Consider the following 18,959-nt stretch of genomic DNA (forward strand, 5'->3'; position numbering starts at 1 on the left):
TTTGCATTGTGGTTTGGGTTATGATTGTGTATTCATCTTCCAGGATTATCAGCAACTAAGGAATCCCCTGTTCTCCAGCAGAGCTCAGTGTTTAGGATGGACCACTGAAAGCTGAGTGTTGTGCTCTCTTTGGCAGAGCTGAACCTAATTTATGACTACCAGGGCTTCTTGAACTTTACCCCCTATTCCTTTTCTATATGTCCTTTTCCTTGTGTTCTGCTGTCCAGATTTGTGTTGGCCTGAGAAGTGTGTGGTGAGTGCATTAACTTTCCAAAGCGCACATTACCTTCCTGGCCTCACACCTACCCTACTCACCTCAAAAACCCTCCTACAGAGTTAGTGCTTCCGCATAGGAATTAGAAGAGGCCAGAGTGGCTCCACAGCAGCATGAATCTGACAGTGGGTTGGGGTGGCTCCTTTGTATCAGTGCTGGCAAGGGCCCTGCCCATGGGAACCTAGAGCTCCTTAGAAAAATGAATGGTCTTTCAGTTGTATGCTAGTACTGCCTACCTGAGATCATCCTGGGGTGCTTGCTGTCATCCTAAAGACATCAGCAGAGTCCACATGCAGGTAGGAGGATTAGGAGGATGGCCTCAGTGCAGTCCTATAGTGTGATTTAGGACTCTCCTTGCAGAGTGACAAGTGCAAAGCTTGCTTCCACCCAGTCAGTGCTGCCATGGGTGCCTTAACAGGGACAGGGCTGAGGCTGTGGGCAGCTCACACTACATAGCTCTGCCTGCACATTCCTTTTGTGTGCCCTGTGCTCACTGCTTTGACAGGTGATGACGAGCAGAATTCATCCTCAGCCTCAAACTTGTGTGCCACCCACCAGTACCATGCCACAAGCCCACAGGTGTGTCTGGGACGCTCGCACCACTCTTCAATGTATGATGCTCTGGGTACATGTCTTCCTGCAGCAGTAGTCAGAAGGTGAGGTCTGCACTGAGTGTGCTTACATTCATGGATGGAGGGGATGTTACATCACCAAACATATCTTGAAGCCCCAGTTTCCTCATAGCCGGATGGAAATAATGAGGAAGATGTGAGTGGTTTTCATGGAGCAGCTCATTCACAGGCTTCTTTGTACTATTCCTCCCTGTGCTATTGCACAGAATGTTTTGTTAAATCTAGGAAGGAGCTAAGTTCTGCCCAGTACTGCCTCATGACTGGTATGTTTTTGGGCAAGTGACACTATTTGCTATGTGCTGTCTCTTGGTTTTCCAGGTGGATAAACTGACTTCATGAAAGTAACCTTGTGTAGTTGAGGAACTGGGTTGGAACCAGTGTGTAGCTTGTGGAGGCTGTGTTTTGACCCTACTGGTGTAAAAGCTCGATGTGTGACTTGTCCTGGTCTCTTGAGTAGTCAGTGGCTGGTATGATTTTTGCCCTGTATCTTGGGTGCAGGATTAAGTCCATTTCCAAGGGTACATGGGACTGTGTTCAGTCTTCTTCCTCTCTCAGGACTCCAGAAGACCTTTGTGGATTTGTGGTGGAGCTTCAACTATGGGAGCTGTCACTGAGGGAGCACACGGGCACTGTGATATCACTACCAGGTAGATGTTCACTCAGGGCATCCATGGGGACTCATTGGGCCATTGAGAGGAAACTGTGTAACCCTCAGGATCTCTTAGTATCTCATTAACAGGATAAGGTATTAGAAGCTGGGTACTTCTTAAAGAAGAGGTTGCTTTAGCTAACAGTTCTGGAGATAAAAAGAGCCTGTTGCTGAAATCACCTTAGCTATGGTTGGGACTTCCTGGGGTTGGAAAGAGCCTCATGTGGGCAGAGATATCACCCCCCTCACAGGAAGCTGGAGGAGGAAAAAGGCCGGTCATCTATATTAGCTCTTGCAAGAACTAATGAAAGGGTCTGAGATCCAACTCAGTCCTTTGGAAATATTACTCTTTTGGAACTTAGGGCCTATCTAGTCTCACCTCCGTATGCGTGTGTACCGTGATAACACTTGCAAGTCTTGGGGGATGGCTGTGCTTCACTGGCTCTGGTCTGAGCCAGTGGTTGGGGGCTGGAGTCTGGTGGAAATGACCCATGTTTCTATCACAAGTGGTAAGTGGCACTTGAGGGCTCCGGAGAGTTTCATCTCTAGTACCTGCTTGTTGGCTTCCTGGTTCTTGTGTCCCTGCTTGCTCTGAGCATTCAGCCTCTTTTTTTTCTGGACAGCAAGTGCTTTGCCAATACTGCGTTTTAACCTTTGACACTCATGGGGTGCCTCACATTTATTCCTGACTCCTTGGAGGACCTGGTGTGGAGGATCACTCTGTATGATCAGGCTCCTTCAGAGCCATAGAGTAAATGCTGCCTGACCATGGTGAGGAGGAGAGCCCTGCACAGACCGACCTGTGGACAGGCAGGTCTGTGAAGAGAGCTCAGACCCACCCTTCTTGCCATTGCTTGTCAGGCCACGGGCTCTTTCTCATGTGGAGATAGTGGTTTAATAATTTATTTTATTATTATTTGTTGTTGTTATGACAAAGGTGATACACAGAGAGGTTACTGTTTCCTAAGTCAAGTAATGAGTACATTTCTTGGTTTTAAGTATTAAAGACTTTTAAAAATTGAGCCGCATTACAGTGGCTATGCCTGTCATCCTAGCTGCTCAGCAGGCTGAGAGTGAATTATGTTTCAAAGCCGTCTCAGGTAAGAAAGTCTGTGAGACTCTTATCTTCAACTAACCACCAGCAAACTGGAAGGGGCACAGTGGTTCAAAGTTGTAGAGCCACTTGCATTCAGGAACAAAGCTCCTGGACAGTGGTCAGGCCCTGATTTCAAGCCCCATGAATAAAATTTTAAAAAAAAGTATATAAAGGTGATGTTCAGAGGGTTTATACTTACAGAAATCAAGGAATCATTTCTTTTTGGACAGTGTTACCCTTTCCTTTGCTCTCTTATATCACTTGGCTCTTAGAATTAGCTGGTTATGAGGAAATGTTCATCATCCCTGGCTGTAAAGGAAATGCAAATAAAAACAACACTGAGACACCACCTTACCCCAGTCAGAATGGTCCACATCCTAATGTCAGCCAACGACAAATGCTGGAGGGGATGTGGAAGAAAAAGGAACCCTACTGCATTGCTGGTTGGAATGTATACTAATACAATCACTTTGGAAAATAGTCTAGAGGTACCTCAGAAAGCTAAATATAGACCTCCCCTATAACCCAGCTATACCACTCCTAGGCATCTACCCTGAGCAACAGGAACCAGTATACAAAGACACATGCACCTCCATGTTTATTGCAGCACTGTTCACAATAGCCAAGATTTGGAAACAACTCAGATTCCCCATTACTGATAAGTGCACCCAAAAATTGTGGTACTTATATACAATGGAATATTATTCAGTCATTAGAAAGGACAAAATAATGACATTTGCAGGGAAATGGATGGAACTAGAGCAGATTATTTTGAGCAAAATAAGCCAAGAACAAAGAGAGAAATGGTACATGGTCTCCCTGATATGTTGATGATAAAGCCAAATGCAAGAAGATATGGCAAAGTAACAGGACTCAAGAAACAAAGGACAGCCAACCATTTTGTCACGTCATTGATAATGACTCCATTTTCTTGACTATATATATGATAGATATACACACACACAGAGGGAAGCCAGGAAGAGGAACAGAATAAGTGGAAACATCCTACAATAAGCAAAAAGAAAGAAATGTAAACATCACCAGATGTGGAAAAAATAACTTGTATTGTCAAAGCTCATAGAATTCACAAACTATATAAACCATGATAATGACAATTTGCCTTGTGAAAGTTAAAATGTGATCATGACTCTAAGTATCACTATTTCACAATACTGTAAATATGTGAAATTTATGTAATCACCTAATCTCAGTTAAATAAAAAAAGTGAGAGAAGGGATGGGTTAAGAGAGTGACAATGTTGTCAGACACTTTGTACTCATATACTATTTTGTAGAATGGGAACTTCTTTGTACAACTACTTAAAGATAATTATAAAAACTAAACTAAATAATTAGCTGGGACTGGGAAGGTGGCTCAGTGGTAGAGCTCTTGCCTTGCATGCCTGAGGCCCTGGGTTCGATTTCTCAGCTCCACTTAAGCAGAAAGAAAAAAGCTGGAAATGGCGCTGTGGCTCAAGTGGTAGAGCGCTAGCCTTGAGCTGAAGAGCTGAGGGACAGCGCCCAGGCCCAGAGTTCAGTCCCCACGACTGGACCCCTCCCCCAAAAAAGAATTAGCTGGTTATGTTGGACATAATAACATCAGTTTGCTTTAAAAAATGATAAAGATTGCTTTTTTCACTTTCAACATACTGTTGGATGGAATGGCATGAGAAGTGATTTGGTAGGAGAGCCTGGCGTTGCTCTTCATTTTACTGTATGAAACAGAATGCACTACCAAGAGAAAGGAAAAGTGTGTGCTTAAAGTGAGGTACTTTCTGTACTAACTGCTGTGACAAGTAACAGATAGCTGTCTGACCAGAGATCCCCGTGGACCAGAGATCTGCATGATATGCATGGTTGTATAGCATCTGCGGGGTCACAAGTGTAGATTCAATAGCTCATGCTTTTTCTTTAGGGAGAAGTTGGGGAGTGAAGGCTCCAGCAGCAGGCTTGTCCCTGTCACTCCTTTTCTCTGCCCTGTCTCAGGACTCCTGGGCACCCAGATTTGATGCAACCACCCTGGGAGGAAACGTGAGCTTAGTGTGTCCTGTGGACATACCCAATGTTTTACTCTCTGTGGGCAAGCAGTCACCATGAGCTCTATTCACTGGCATCTCTGGTGTCTAAAGTGAGGTCCCCAGAACCTCCCCTGCCTGATTCTGTGTGTTTTTCCAAGGTGGGTTTTATTTTATACTCTGTGTGCTGGTCATTTAAGTTCTGACTTCACATGGCTGTGGCTCATTGCTCTGTGTGGCTCCTGGTGCACATGGACTCTGTGACAAGTAGGGTGACCAATGAGCATGAAGAACCCAGCAGCTGTCAGACACTGAAGTGGAACTAGCCAGGCATCCAGGATGAGGATCCTTGCTCTTAGTAGTTGGATTCATTACATTGCTCTTGGCCCTAGTGTCCTGGGTTGGCTGTGCTGGTCTTGGGTGGCAGGTCAGTATCCCATTCATGGGGCTAGGAGACCTGGTAAGGCCAAAGAGCTATGTTCCTAGGGATCTTATTTATTTATTTATATACTTATTTATTTATTTACTTATTATTGTAGGTCATGGGGCTTGAACTCTGGTCCTATGCCTGTCCCTGTAATCTTCAGCTCAAGGCGAGTGATCTATCTTTTGAGCCACTATGCCACTTCTAGTTTTCTAGTAGCTAATTGGAGATAGGTGTCTCACGGACTTTCATACCCAGGCTGGCTTTGAACTGTGATCCTCAGATCTTACCCTCCTAAGTAGCTAGGATTACAGGTGTGAGCCACCAGCACCCAGCCCTAGGGATCTTATAAGGGCATCTGAGCAGAAATTTGGGTGAAATGGATTAGAGGCTGAAGGGTAGAATGCACAGTATGGTGTCAGGCTGGCTGGCAGGCAGTGCTGGCAGCTGCAAAGGGTTTTCCTGTGGGAGCAGATTATGGTTCTATGGCAGTGTGGGCCAGCTGCCTGACTCCTGCCAATTGGGTGTCTTTTTCTCCTGCTCCTGATAAGCTGTTGATTTTGCCTTCTCATTTCATTGTTTGTTCATGTCATTGTAAATAGGCCTCTGCTATTCTTTCTTGGCTCCCCTGTAGTTCACATGCCACCTGCTGGATGTTCCTCTTCTTCCTCTTCAGTATTTTTCAGTTTTAATCAGGGCTACAAGAAGATTTGCAGCACAATCTTAGCACAGTGATCCCTCAACATAGAGGGGAGGGGTGCAGACAGTATCCTGCAGATTTTAGGAAGTTGATGTTTGGAAGGCAAATGTTGCCCACTGCCCATTGTACTCTGGTCCCATAGAATATCAGTGGTCTTGGGGCACACTCTTTCAGATGTTACCATTTTCCTTCTTTGTGACCCAGTTTGCTGAATGCCTGCTGCTTGCTGGGCTTGCTGACTCAGTGACTTGGTGTCTGTCCCGGATGCAGTGGGTGTGGGTCTTGAAAGGTCTCTTCCTTAGAATTTGTATGGTGCCTGTGTAATCTGGGCTCCCAGCTGTCTTTGTGTAGTCACTGCACTACACACACTGAGCTGTGGGTGAACAAGGGAGGGGAAGTACACCATGCATCCTGTATCAAGCATTGATGGAGCCTCATCCAAAGGCCATTAAGTCTTTTGTAAGAGCAGTTCTTTTACCAGAGCATTACCAACAGCCATAAGTGGATGTTGTTGAGTTTTCTGCCATTGTGATCTCTATGGCTTGACCTGTGTTACCGATGAAACACATCCTGAAGTAGTGTTGACTGAATTGACTGTCTTGCATAATGTTCTTGGTTCTGTGGAGCTAGAGGTTGGACCTGCTGATGAAGCTTGTGCTGCTTCTGCTTGGGCTGGTGTCCTAGAAACAGCAAACTTCCTGAGTCATTCTCAATAGCAGGAGAGGGGATGGGCCATATTAATATTCAATTAAATGTCCTTATCTCAGAACAAACAGAATGTTTTCTTTATGGCTGTTTGTAAGATTGTGGATCTGGTTTTTGACAGCCCTTGATCAGGATCATGTGTCACAATATAGTGGTGGTGTTTCTGTGTGTGAAAAATGCTGTGGCTTGGACCCAGTGCCTTCTGCACTCTAAGCACTCTACGACTGAGCCTTAGTGGATGGATAAGAAGGTCTTTGGCTGGCTAGGCAGCAAGGTAACTTTTTCCATGATAAGCAAAGTGATTGCAGAGTGTCAGTAGGAAGTTATTCAGAAGGAGCATGTATTTGCATGCATTTCCCTTATAGGGTTATCAGGGAAAGCTGTTACTCCTTATCTTCCCCATCTTTTGATTCTTTTAAGGTTTTATAGAGGCAGGTTACCATCTATCAGTATTTGTAGATGAATGTGTCTCCCTCCGGTTCACTTCTGAGTGGAATTTTATTATAGTGTTCAGAAACTTTGTTCTTTTGCAACTCTGAGCCTGTGTGTTTTGGCTGAGTCTGATAACAGTCCCCCTGGTTCTGTGGCTGAAGATAAGGCAGTTGTTCAGCTGCTGTTCTGCATGGGGCTCAGGAGGCCTGACCACAGGATTTCTGCTCTTAGTTCTCACTAATGTTTGGAGGCCCAGGCACTAGGCACCCTGTGCATACCCCGAAAGCTGCCTTTACCTCTGGCATTGGCTGAGCCTTCAGCCACACTCAGTCAACATAGTGACCATGAGGGATGGGCCCTACGCTTATAGAGATTGTGAAGAACCAGGATTAAGAAGTTTGTGCTGGAATTCCAGAGACTCTGCAATTTGTGGTTCCTCTGCTTTGCTGGAAATACAGGTCTCACTTTGCCAAGTTGGTGAAGGGATTAGGGCCTCTTATGACCAGTCTGGGTTCTGGGGTTCAGCATTGTCACCTGTGTCCAGATTGGCAATGAGTGAATGAGAGCTATCTGTGTCTGTGGACATGTGCTTCCTTTACCACTGAGCTTGGAGTATAACAAGCAACATGTGACTTCTCCCTAACAGACAAGGATATTATCACAGCTTTGTACCAGAAGAACTTGAGCTCTGGCTTAATCTGCTCCAATGTGTTAGAAATAGGACTTGAACACAGGCCTGTATGTCTTCAGAGTTTTTGTGCTTCACCCAATGGGAGAGTCCAGGTTACTGAGGAGCTGAGCCTGTTCTGCTCATTTCTGTTCCTCAGCAATAACCTTTGTTCAGTGTATCCTGAGCACTTGGCTATGCAGCCTTCCTCTGTGCACTGTCAGGTAGTCTGTAGAACCACCTAGTGATAAGCTACTGAGTGATGTGGGCACAGGTACTGTGGCGTGTCAATCTGCTTGGCCACTTTATTTAACCCTGCAGGGTTCTTCAGAAGACCCATCAAGTCAGCCTCCAATTCCTACTACCCAAGCCACAAAGTAAACTCACTCTGACCTCCTAATGGTGGCAGTTGGTTGGCAAATCTATTGTTGCCACTGAGTCACTTGAAACCTGGTTTTCTTTGGATGCTTACAGAACCTCCTTAGGTCCATACTGGGCCATTCTTCTGGGGATGCTTTTAGGGAGGAGATGCATTCTTGTCTAGCAAAGGGGCCTTACGATGTGGATAGGAGGTGGTAGCTCATGACCTTTCACATTTCAGAGATTGTTCACTTGCTTCCCCTGCTGCCTCCCAAAAAGTGATACAGTCACAATTTAGTGCTCCTTGTCCAAAGTATTGAATCCAGAGTATAAAATACCTTGTAGCATAATGAAACCTTGTCACTTTTATTAGCCCATTAGTGTGTGAGTTAAAGTATTCCTTAGCTGTCCTCAGATCAGCTAGACCAGTCACAGGTACCCATAATTAATAATGCTAGGAGGTACCTGTGCCTCTGAATGGCTGTCCATCTGTGCCCACAGTGATGACTGTGGTGAGCAACTGCTCACGATGGTGTCTAAGCACGCACTGCCCATGTTTGAATCTCAGCTTTGTCCTTGAAAAATTTAGACTCTGAGCAACCTTCACCTTTTTCTGATTTTGTCACCTCGCGCAGTCTGGTAAAATGTTCTGGAACATGGCTCACAACTCCATGGTCAGAACACAGAAATACAACCTAACTGAAATGTGAGCAAAAGACTTGTACGGTCAGCTTTGACCACCATCAAATATAGATGACAAACACATGGCAGGGTTTTGGATGCCATTACCTATTTGAAGCACACTGGAGGTGTAACCTCAGACCTCACAAAAATTTGCACTAACAATGTTTGTTATAGTGATATTAGTTAAGATCAGAGAGATTCAGACATTTCATCCAATGGCAGCAGAGTGCAAATGGTACACCCACTCTAGAAAAATAGCCTATAAGTGCGGCTTCTCTTTGGCCCAGTGGTTGTTTTCCTACCCCTTGCTGGGGTAGTACTAGGAAAAACGAAGGAACAAGATACAGTGAAATCAGCAGTCCCTGCAGTGCTGTCCCTCACAGTCATGCACAGTGTGATTGCATGTGTATGGCAGTATTGAATGGGTGACATTATGAAAAGTAAGTGCACGTTGGCATGAGTTAAAGCAGTAGGAAGGGGAGGTTTTCCTTTCAGCAGCATGGCTTCTCTGCGTCATGACTGTCTGGTTCAGCATGAGATGATGATTGTGCCAACACTTTGTCTGATGCTAACAAGCTGGTAAAGGCTTCGTATGGTCTCCAATGTTTTCCACAGGGGCATGCAGGGCTGTAATTCTTTCAGACTGAAGTTGCCACCAGCAACCACAGAATGGAAACCAACATAGTAATGGGACTGCTAAACTTAAAGCAAGGATCACCTGGCCACAAAGATAAGAAAAGTAGGACTCCACCAAAAATATTTTCAGAGATATTAACTATCCCAATCACCTGATTTGAGTGGACATCTTATCCAATGGCCACAAATCTGTCATATCTCTGTAGAATTATTACTATTATTATTTCAGTGCCAGTTGTAGAGCTTAAACTCAAGGCCAGGAAACTGTCACGGAGGTTTTGTCCTGAAGGGTGACACTGACTACCTCTTGAGCCATGTCATTTCTTCTGGGTTTTTTATGTTTAATTGGAGGTAATACTCTGAAGGACTTTCCTTCCTGGGACGCCTCTGTCACATTGCATGTGACAGAGTTAGATGTTGTGATAAAACTCAGTATGGGAGTGGAGCATATATAGGTGTGGAACAGACATTTATGGCTCCTTACTAAAGCCACTCTTAATATCCCCCTGTTCTTATTCCTGTGAAATTCTTTCTTTTTTCTAATTAAAGACCTTGTCTTTGCTTCAGTGCCCTGAAGGAAGCCACCTGTCTTTCACTGAGAATGCAGAGGGTAGACATGGCATGTGATGAACCTTCCTCTAGGAAAGCAGGCCCATGAGGAGCACATTGCAGGATGGCATCCATTGGTGAGCAAAACAATGGCTGGCAGAATTCATGCCACAGGAGAACCAGTCAGGTTAGTCAGGTTCAGTCAGGGAGGTCAAGAGGTTTATGTCTGGTGGTGCCAGAGGTTCCTTGCTCTGTTTCTGCTCACACGTGAATGTCTAAGCCAGATGCAGTGCTTTCCACAATGAAATATCCCTACCTGTTTTGTTGAGTAAAAGGAAGGTTTTGCTAGGGTTCTTGCAGTCTCTCTGACAGAGATTGGGACTGTCCAACCGCTTCCCCCTCACCTCCCTTCCAAAATCTAATGTTCCCCTCCCTCACACACTATTTCCTGCTAGCCATGGACTGGAAATATCCATTGGTGCTGCCTGCAAGGACATTCTAGAGCCTTCTAACCCCTTGGACTTCCCAGTGCTGTTAGGAGTAAGTAGTCTTGCCAAAATATCCTGATGAATTGTGCAAAAGTCCCTGTGGCAGGAAACCCCAGCATTGGCGCTGTTATTAATTCAAGTGACCTATTTCTTCAGAGCTTGGATGGGTTCTCCAAGCTAGCACAGATTCATCTAGGGAGAGTTCTCCCAGTGGTCCGTCTACAACATTCTACATTCTCTTCAGTGCTAGCCAGCAGCTTCTTCCAACCTACCTGCCAGGATGCTGGCCAGAAATGCTATCTGAAGACTGTGTGCATTGGTTTGCACACATGCTAGTTGTTTTGTAGGGGCTTGTGTGTGTGTTAGTTCCAACTGTTCATGTGAGGTCATCAGCAGAAAATAAGACATGGGCTGGCCATATCTTTAGACAAACAGGCTCTCCCTTCCTCTTTCCCCCTCATAAATCCCTGTGTGACAGAACTGCTGATAGGACTTTATGTGAACTTTGGGCCCCAGGATGTCTCCCCAACATGTACCCTCCAGAGTAGTTCTCCTTGCATTGGACTGGGCAACAACTGGAGTAGGCACTTCCCTCCGTGTTTCCCTTTGCACTCCTGTCCTCCAAAATTCCCTGCCACCTTAGGAAGATGCCCTGTGAATTCGGTTCTGAGTTCCATTTACTGTTGGGACACAGAGGCCTGTGACCTAAATCAGAGGTACTACTCCTACAATTATGGGCAGATAACAGGCTACCAGCAAAAAGGTAAGGAATCCAGAATAAGGAAGGTGGATAGCTTCTTGACTGCCAAAAACAAGGAGGCAAAGAGTGGGGACGTCCTCTGAAGGGTAACTGTTCAAGGATTGTGTTTCCTAGTAGACAGTGCCAGGGGCTGCACCAACTCAAACATGATTTGGGGCCACGGATTGGAACTTTTTTCCACCAGAGAGAAGTCATTGTGTACCAGTTTTTTCTTGAAATTAACAGTAAGAACAGTAGAAAGAAAGGAAACAGTAGGTCATATGGGAAAGAAGGCAGAGAATTAATGAGTAAGAGGGCAGTCAGGTGTGTGGCAGGGGCTGGTGCAAGGTGGGGCTTAGTTCTGGAGCTGTCTGAAGAGCCCTTAGGCAAGATTCCCTGCATGCAGAAGCTTGTGGTCAGTGCATTTGTGGTGATGGCTGTTGCTCTGGTGTCAGTGGAGCTGGAAGATGGTGCAAGCCAGTGCTAACAGCAGTGCCGGCAGAGCTCAGGAGATCAGTCCCCAAAGGATCCACATCAGGCCTTCCACGATGCTGCCTCCCTCCACACACACACATTCTCCTTCTGGTGTCTCTGCCATACACAACAGACAGTATTCTGCCCTTGAATGGCTTTCACCTGTGTGTGTGTGTGTGTGTGTGTGTGTGTGTGTGTGTGTGTGTGTGTGTGTGTGTGTGTTTGTACCTAAGGCTGGCTATCACTTCTTTGGAAGGAACAACACCAAGCCAGTCGCCTTCACCTGCAGCCTCACCTCCAGATGTTTCCACTGATATGGGAGGACAGAGACTACGAACTCCATGGGAGAGCCTCATACAGGAAGATGCAGCCAGCCCTTCCTTGCGTGTGTTTATATAACTGCTAGGTCTGAAAAGACAGGGAGTGGCATAAGGCCAGAAAGAAGCATTGGTTGGGAGGGGATGGAAAATGCTGTGTGGTAACTGTTGAGGCTACTTGTGGTTACATGGTAGTTTGTGGGCCTGGCACCTTCCCAGGCAGCTTCAAGTCCCACAGAGTTGCAGGGTTGATGGCTGGAAGTTGAGTGAGTGGGTGCACCTGGGGGCTTGTAAGAGGAGAGATGACAGAGAGGCCAGTGAAGGGGTGAAGAGGAGTGAAAGCTGGTTCTGCAAAGACCTACATGTCCACTTGGGTGAGACCTGGATGTGTTCCAGCTGACCAAATCAGTGAGAGCCTTGCAGGACAAGGATCACCTGGTCACTCACAGGGCCTGTTTGCTGGAGCACCGTGCCTCCATGGGGCCAAAAGGGTTGTGGATACCCCCTGGGCATCTGCAACAAGTACCCTTTGTTACTGTCCATATGGTGTACATGTCCTCCATAATCATGAGAACCATCATCCCATTTTCTCTCCAGGTATGGGCAGAATCTCTTGGCAAAGTAAGACCCATTTCCCTGGAGGCTTGCTGGCAGGAGCTCAGAAAAACTCTACCACTTTTAGAAAGGGGAACTGAGGAGGATCATGGGATAAACACACACACACACACACACACACACACGTGTGAAAGCCTACAAAAGGTGAGGAAGGTGTTCGGCCCCTGGCAACAGAGCTGAGAGGCAGTATTGGGCGTGGGACTGGCTAGGAGGGGAAATGTCAGAATTCAGCCAAAGCATGCCAAGTGAAATGCAGATGGGTAGAGGCAGCTCTTGTGATACCTCATTTCACATGTGGGCATCAAGCTTCTTTCTCCTGTGATGAGTGTCTAAACTGGGGGAGTGTTGGATAGTGGGTATGGAGACAGGGCCAGGATTACATTGGCACAGGGCCCTTTTCAGTGATCTCATTTTCAAGGATGTCTGGGGAAGGAAGGAGCCTAGGGCATTGTGGTAATTGCAGAGAAAGCTCTGTGTGACTGTGTCTAAGCCCGACCCAGTGTTAGTGTGTTGTGTGGGAACAAGTGTGCACACACACTCACCCAAGTGAGTGACCAACGCAGGTGCCTAGTGGTCACACTGAGGCAGGTGGAGGGTCAGCTGATGTTTGCCAGCTGAGGGTCATCTCCTGTGCACAAGTCTGAAAAGACCGGGGCGGCATGTGGGCAGTAAGGAGAATGAGGGTGGGAGGGAGGGGAATGGGGTGGCTGCTGTTGGGGCTGTTTGTGTCCCCGTGGATGCAGATGGGCCTGGCACCTTCCCTGACAGCAACAGAGCCCATAGACTTGTATTGTTGATGGTAGGTTGGCATGGCATGCTTGTGGGCATGTGGGATGAGAGATGACAGTGAGGCCAGAATTGCCTCCCAGTGTCAAGTGACAAGCTAATCCAAGTGAAGGCTCTGGGACAGCAAGGACCCTGTCTTTTGCTGTCTGTCCCTATGAGGCCTCCCACCTGTCCCAGAGGGGGAAGGATGATGGGCCTGTATGGGACTCACAGTACTGGGCTGGCCAGTACAAACTTCCATGGAGCTGAGCGATGGGAGCAGTAACTCACCAGCTAATGCCTCCTATACTGTGTCTAAAATGAAACCTTGATTCTTGTCGATAAAGATTACTGCCCAGCTTAACTCAATTTCACACTCTCAAAAGCTACCACTGAGAGATCATATCCTATGTACCTTGACAGCAGTGCCTTGTCCTGCTGTGTCTGATACCTCAGGCTTTGGAAAAGGAGGATAAGGATAGTGCAGATTTTCCATGGACCAAGCTTCCAGTTGTGCTTCTGCCACTCTGCTGGTCCTCAGAGCTGACCTATGGGCAAAGGATGTCTATATTCCTGTCTAGTGACCTGGGCCAATTCAACCTGACCACACACAATGGGACCACAGATCTCTAAACAGATCAAATGCCTGAATGTATGTAGGTGCAACCTGGAAAAGGCTTATCTTCTGTGTGTCTGCTTCCCAAGGGTGTAGGCATCACTCAGAGACTACGAGCACATCTGGTTCAGTGGCCCAATACAAGGGCCTAGCCCCAGACTCCAGTGAGCCCTCAGACATCCTTTCCCTGTACCTTCCCTCTTCACTCATGCCATGTGCACAGGCCAGAATGCCACCACTCCCTCATGTCCCAACCCTCATGCTCCTGCATCCACAACCCCATACAGCCAAGCCCAATCCTACCTCTGCTACCTCAACCTCAGGGCCCTCACGATTCTCAAAACCCCTTTCAGTCTTAGCCTTGAACACTAATCTCTCTGCCTTTGGTCTCGCCCACTGAGCTCACTTAAACCTCAACCTACTCAAGGCTCCTTGTAAACTGTTTACAGCCTCCTGTTCCTCATTCTGCAGTGCAGCTTTCACCACTCGCTACCAGCTATCTTGCTTGTACCCTGCTTATGCAATCTGTCCCCCAAACTCCCTTCCCACTAATGACAAAATGCTATTTCCTAGTGGAAAGAATGCCCTTCAGCACTTGGTAGGGGTAGGTGAAGTTGCCCACCCCCACTCAAGAGTCTGACCCTGGAGAGCATTTCCATGGCAAACCCACCTGGCGTTTACTACACCATATCTTCCCATGACATAAGTGTTCTGCCTGCAGGGCAGGTCTTGATGGCATTGGACTAGAATAATTGCATGTCTGAGGTCCAGAATGCCTGACAGCCTACACCTTGGGCTACCTTTTGCCACTAGTGACAAGCAAGTTTGTCAGGACTTACTTTGTCATTTCTCTGCTTCTGGACTCTGAGCTCCTCCAGGACCAGAGACATTTAAGCTTATAAGACAAAAATGCAATGCCCAGAGGTAGGGACAAACCACATCTCCTCCTTGGGCTGCCAGAAGGAAAGGACCTTCCTCACCTGCACCATGGCCTCCACACCCACTAAGCCAAAAGAGCCAGAGCTGGGTAGCAGCTACCAGGCCATCAGACAGGGCCAAGTCGTCCCTCCAGATAACTCAGGGCTCTGTTTAGAGAAGGTCTCTGATCTGTCAGCTCACAACCTAACCACCTCAAGTCCAGCTGTAACCATGGGCAGGATCACAGGTAAGCAGGAAGTCCTCAAGAGGGATTTGGCAGCACTCCCTATGAACTGCCCTCGCCTGTGCCAACACACATCACATCATGAAAGCCCCCCCCCCAACTCCAGAGGACATTCTTCAGCAATCCTTACCAACTCCCAATGGCTATGCTTTGGCATAGATCAGAATCCACAGATGCACAGTGTGATCCCCTATTGCTAGCGATCTCCAGTATCAGAGCAGCAGAGGACATGGCTGGGTGTAATCCAGAGATAAGTGCAAATGGGGAAGGAGCCTTGTGACCATGGCCCCATCTCTGTCCTCAGCTGTGGCTTTGTCAGTCCCTACACATCCACATCGATGGAGGCAGTTCCTCCACTAGGTGTCCTCCGTCGTCCCGACAGAGCTGGTCCTCGGCACACATTTGAACAGCAGATTCCTTGAGGTCCACGGCCTGACTAACAGGTCCAAGGAACTGCCAAAAATACTCTGGTTCTACCTGAGAAGCATGGCTTGTGTTCCTTCTGAGAAGGAACAGACAGGGAAGGGTCCCCTGGCATAGTGGTGGGGAAACAGAAGTCATGACTTGGTCCATATCAGTGGACAGACAGATTAAGAAGGCTCAATGGCAGTGCAAGACTGAGGTACTATTGGTGTCTTTCTCATTGTAAAGCACCTTGATCAAATGGCTAGGTCCTTTACCTCTGAAAGGAGGTCAGGAAACAGAGCTTGTGTCTATGCTGTCCTCAGAATGCTGGGAATTGAACTCAGACACTTTCACACAGTAGAAAACTGCTTTAACCACTGGTCTACCTCCTCAGTCATTGGCTTTCTTTTGAGACAATCTCACTATGAAGTTAAACCCTGGCCTCCAGCTGCTCTCTACCTGTCTCTTCCACCTAAGTACTAGAATTATAGATGTGGCCCAGCCCATCTACTCTTGTTTTCCCCTTGAGATCTGCTTAGAGCCAGGTCATCTTCTAAGTAAGAATTCATCAAGGCAACTTGGATGCAGAAGCATTTCCCTGTCCATCCATGGCTGGCTCAGTCATCTAAGTCTCTACATGAAAGTCAGGCACACATCCATGCTGCGCATCTCCTGGATCTGCCTAAGATGCCACTCCTGTGAATAAAGCAAGGCCTGGTCATTCCCAGAGAGGAAGAAGCCCCAGAGAGTACACTATTGATCCCCTAGTGAGGACGTGGCTAGTAACACAAGCCCTGAACATGTAGACTTTGCACCAAGACCTCAGGTGAGCTTCTTTTATCCTGAAGTGTGAAGTGGTGGCCTGATTATCTAGCACTTATACCAGTGGGTTGCGAGCCCAGGATGTGGCAGGTAGAAGTGCTCATGTACAGCAACAAAGTCCCATTAGGGACTGGCCTAGCCACCCACTCCTTGGTCTAGCACATATAGGTTTTTTGACAGTGTGACAAAAAGGAAGAGGGAACAGAGCCAGCATTCCAAGAGAGGTTTTCTAGGTCTCTAAGGCTCAGCTGTGCTCTCTGCTGGGCAGTGGCCCTCAGGATGTTGGCATAGATGCATTAGAGTCTCTGGTGTGCATGGTATATGAAACACTTTCAGCTTTTGCTGGCTGCAGAGCAGGCCAACCTGCAAGCAGGCAGCAGGCAGCAGGCACAGCCTGGCACTCAACCAAAGACCCTGATGTAGGCTACCCAAGGTAGAAGGTGAAAGGTAAGAGTGGGTGTTACAGACACACACTGAGTCAGAGATCCTGAGGGAGGAACCCCACCAGCTGTTGCTCCAACCAGCCCTGCAGTGGATGGTGCTCAATTCTGAGACTCAATTTAAAGTCGCATGAGCAGAGTACAAATCCATACATTCCAGCCGTGTGACCTTCAACCAATGCCAGTCTTCGCACTTAAGAATAGTAATTCCTCTCTATAAAATGGGCTTATTCACCACTGGCAGCAAGTATGGCAGCCTTTCAGTCATCACGGTCAGCAAAGGCAGGCTGGAAGGTGGTCACCCAATGGTGGTGGTGCCCTATGATGACAGGCCACAGTCTCCTTGTCACCATTGGCGAGCACCTGGAAGCCCACTTGGGTACAGTACCCCAGCTCAGTAACAGCCACTGGTCCAGCACACAAGAATTCTCCTTGGGGGATGGGGGATGGCGGCGGCGGCCTGCGATGAGCAGCAGGAGCGCGTGAGGAGCCAGCAGGCAAGGCTGGGGGGCCCAGGAGCGCAAGCGCAGGGCGGAGGGCGGGGGCGCGAGCACAGTGGGCGGGGCAAGGCAGTAGCCAAGAAGATGGTGGACAGCAACAGCGGCAGCGGTGGCGGTGGCGGCGGCCGTGGCGGGAAGGGAGGCTTCCAGCCCACACCCCGCGGTGGCGGCCAGCAGGAGAAGCAGGAGCTGGCCTCGAAGCGGCTGGACATCCAGAACAAGCGCTTCTACCTGGATGTGAAGCAGAACGCCAAGGGCGGTTTCCTGAATATCGCAGAGGTGGGCACGGGCAGCTCCAAGAGCCGCCTCACGCTGTCGATTGTGGTGGCGGCCAATTTCCGTGACTCGCTGGGCGACTTCATCGATCACTACGCACAGCTGGGCCCCAGCAGCCCCGAGCAGCTGGCAGCGGGCGCTGAGGAGGGCGGCAGGCCGGCGCACCTCAAGAGCGAGTTCCTGGTGCGTGAGAACTGCAAGTACTACCTGGATCTCAAGGAGAACCAGCGCGGCCCCTTCCTGCACATCCGCCAGACCGTCAACCGCGGCGGCGGCTTTGGTGCAGGCCCAGGGCCTGGCGGCCTCCAGAGCGGCCAGACCATGGTGCTGCCTGCACAAGGTCTCATCGAATTCCGACACGCTCACCAAGCTCCTCGATGACTACGGAGGCGAAGACCACGAGCTGGCCGGAGGCCCAAGAGGCGGTGCCGGTGGCCGGGGGGGGGGGGGGGGGGGGGGGGGGGGGGGGGGGGGCTGTACGGGGAACTCCTGGAGAGCACCTCTATTACGGTGGACTCCAAACGTTTCTTCTTCGATGTGGGCTGCAACAAGTACGGAGTTTTTCTACTGTGTGAGTGAGGTGAAGCCGTCCTACCGCAATGCCATCACAGTGCCCTTCAAGGCCTGGGGCAAGTTTGGTGGCGCCTTCTGCCGGTATGCGGATGAGATGAAAGAAATCCAGGAGCGGCAGAGGGATAAGCTTTACAAGCGTCATGCTGGGGGGGGGTGGTGAGGAGTCCTAAGGCGAGGAGGTGGATGAGGATTGAAATGGCAGCTTTCCCCCCTGGCCTCCCCCACCCTGTTACCCGTGCCCCCACCCCCCATCCCCCTGGCTAGTTCCCATTCTTGCTCATTCCCCTGTGAGCTAGTTGAGAGGGAGCCCGGGAGGCCACCAAGGGAGAAAAAAAAACCAACAAAATTAAAAAAAAATAATATAGTTAAGAGAAATAACCATAAGACAACAGTCTTGAACAGTGAGTAAAGCAGTAAAGTTCCAGAAATTGACAGCAACCTGCAGAGGACAACAGCATCTCCTCACCTGCAAGTGTCTCAGCTTCTATTTCCCACCCGAGGTTCCTAAGCTCATCTAGATAATCCTGAAGTGGATAGATTTCGAGTCTGTGCCCCTAAACACATCTGACTTACCCAGATCCATCTGTGTATAACAGTTGAATTTGTGTTGTACCTGGGTAAATCTAAAGTATCTCTCCAGGCCGAGCCGCCGTTGCAGTGTCTATCCTTCACCTTTATTCTAATCAGCCTTTTGGATCAAGATCTTCACGGAAATTCTTGAGACAGAGAGACCTTTGCAGTTACCCAGTCCTGAGAGTCCAGGTTTATGAAAAGGAATGCAACTTTACACAATCATGGACAAGGCAAAAAAAGAATTCAAGAAGCCATCAGTGAATCAAAACAAATTGGATTTTTTTTTTAATGATTTTGCATGGAACCTGGCCCCATGTCTTTTCTTTGCAGAATTGTTTTCCGGGATGCAAAAATTCAAAAGCCAATGCTTGA

At 48.1% G+C, this 18,959-nt stretch overlaps 1 pseudogene; it reads left to right on the forward strand.

Annotated features, from left to right (window-relative positions):
- Positions 1-17,249: 17,249 nt before the first annotated feature.
- LOC138812324 (transcriptional regulator protein Pur-beta-like) lies at positions 17,250-18,208 on the forward strand (annotated as a pseudogene).
- The last annotated feature ends 751 nt before the right edge of the window (positions 18,209-18,959 follow it).

This window comes from Dipodomys merriami, unplaced genomic scaffold (assembly GCF_024711535.1).
Source record: "Dipodomys merriami isolate MVZ:Mamm:240054 unplaced genomic scaffold, mDipMer1.0.p SCAF_561, whole genome shotgun sequence".
NCBI classification, from domain to species: domain Eukaryota; kingdom Metazoa; phylum Chordata; class Mammalia; order Rodentia; family Heteromyidae; genus Dipodomys; species Dipodomys merriami.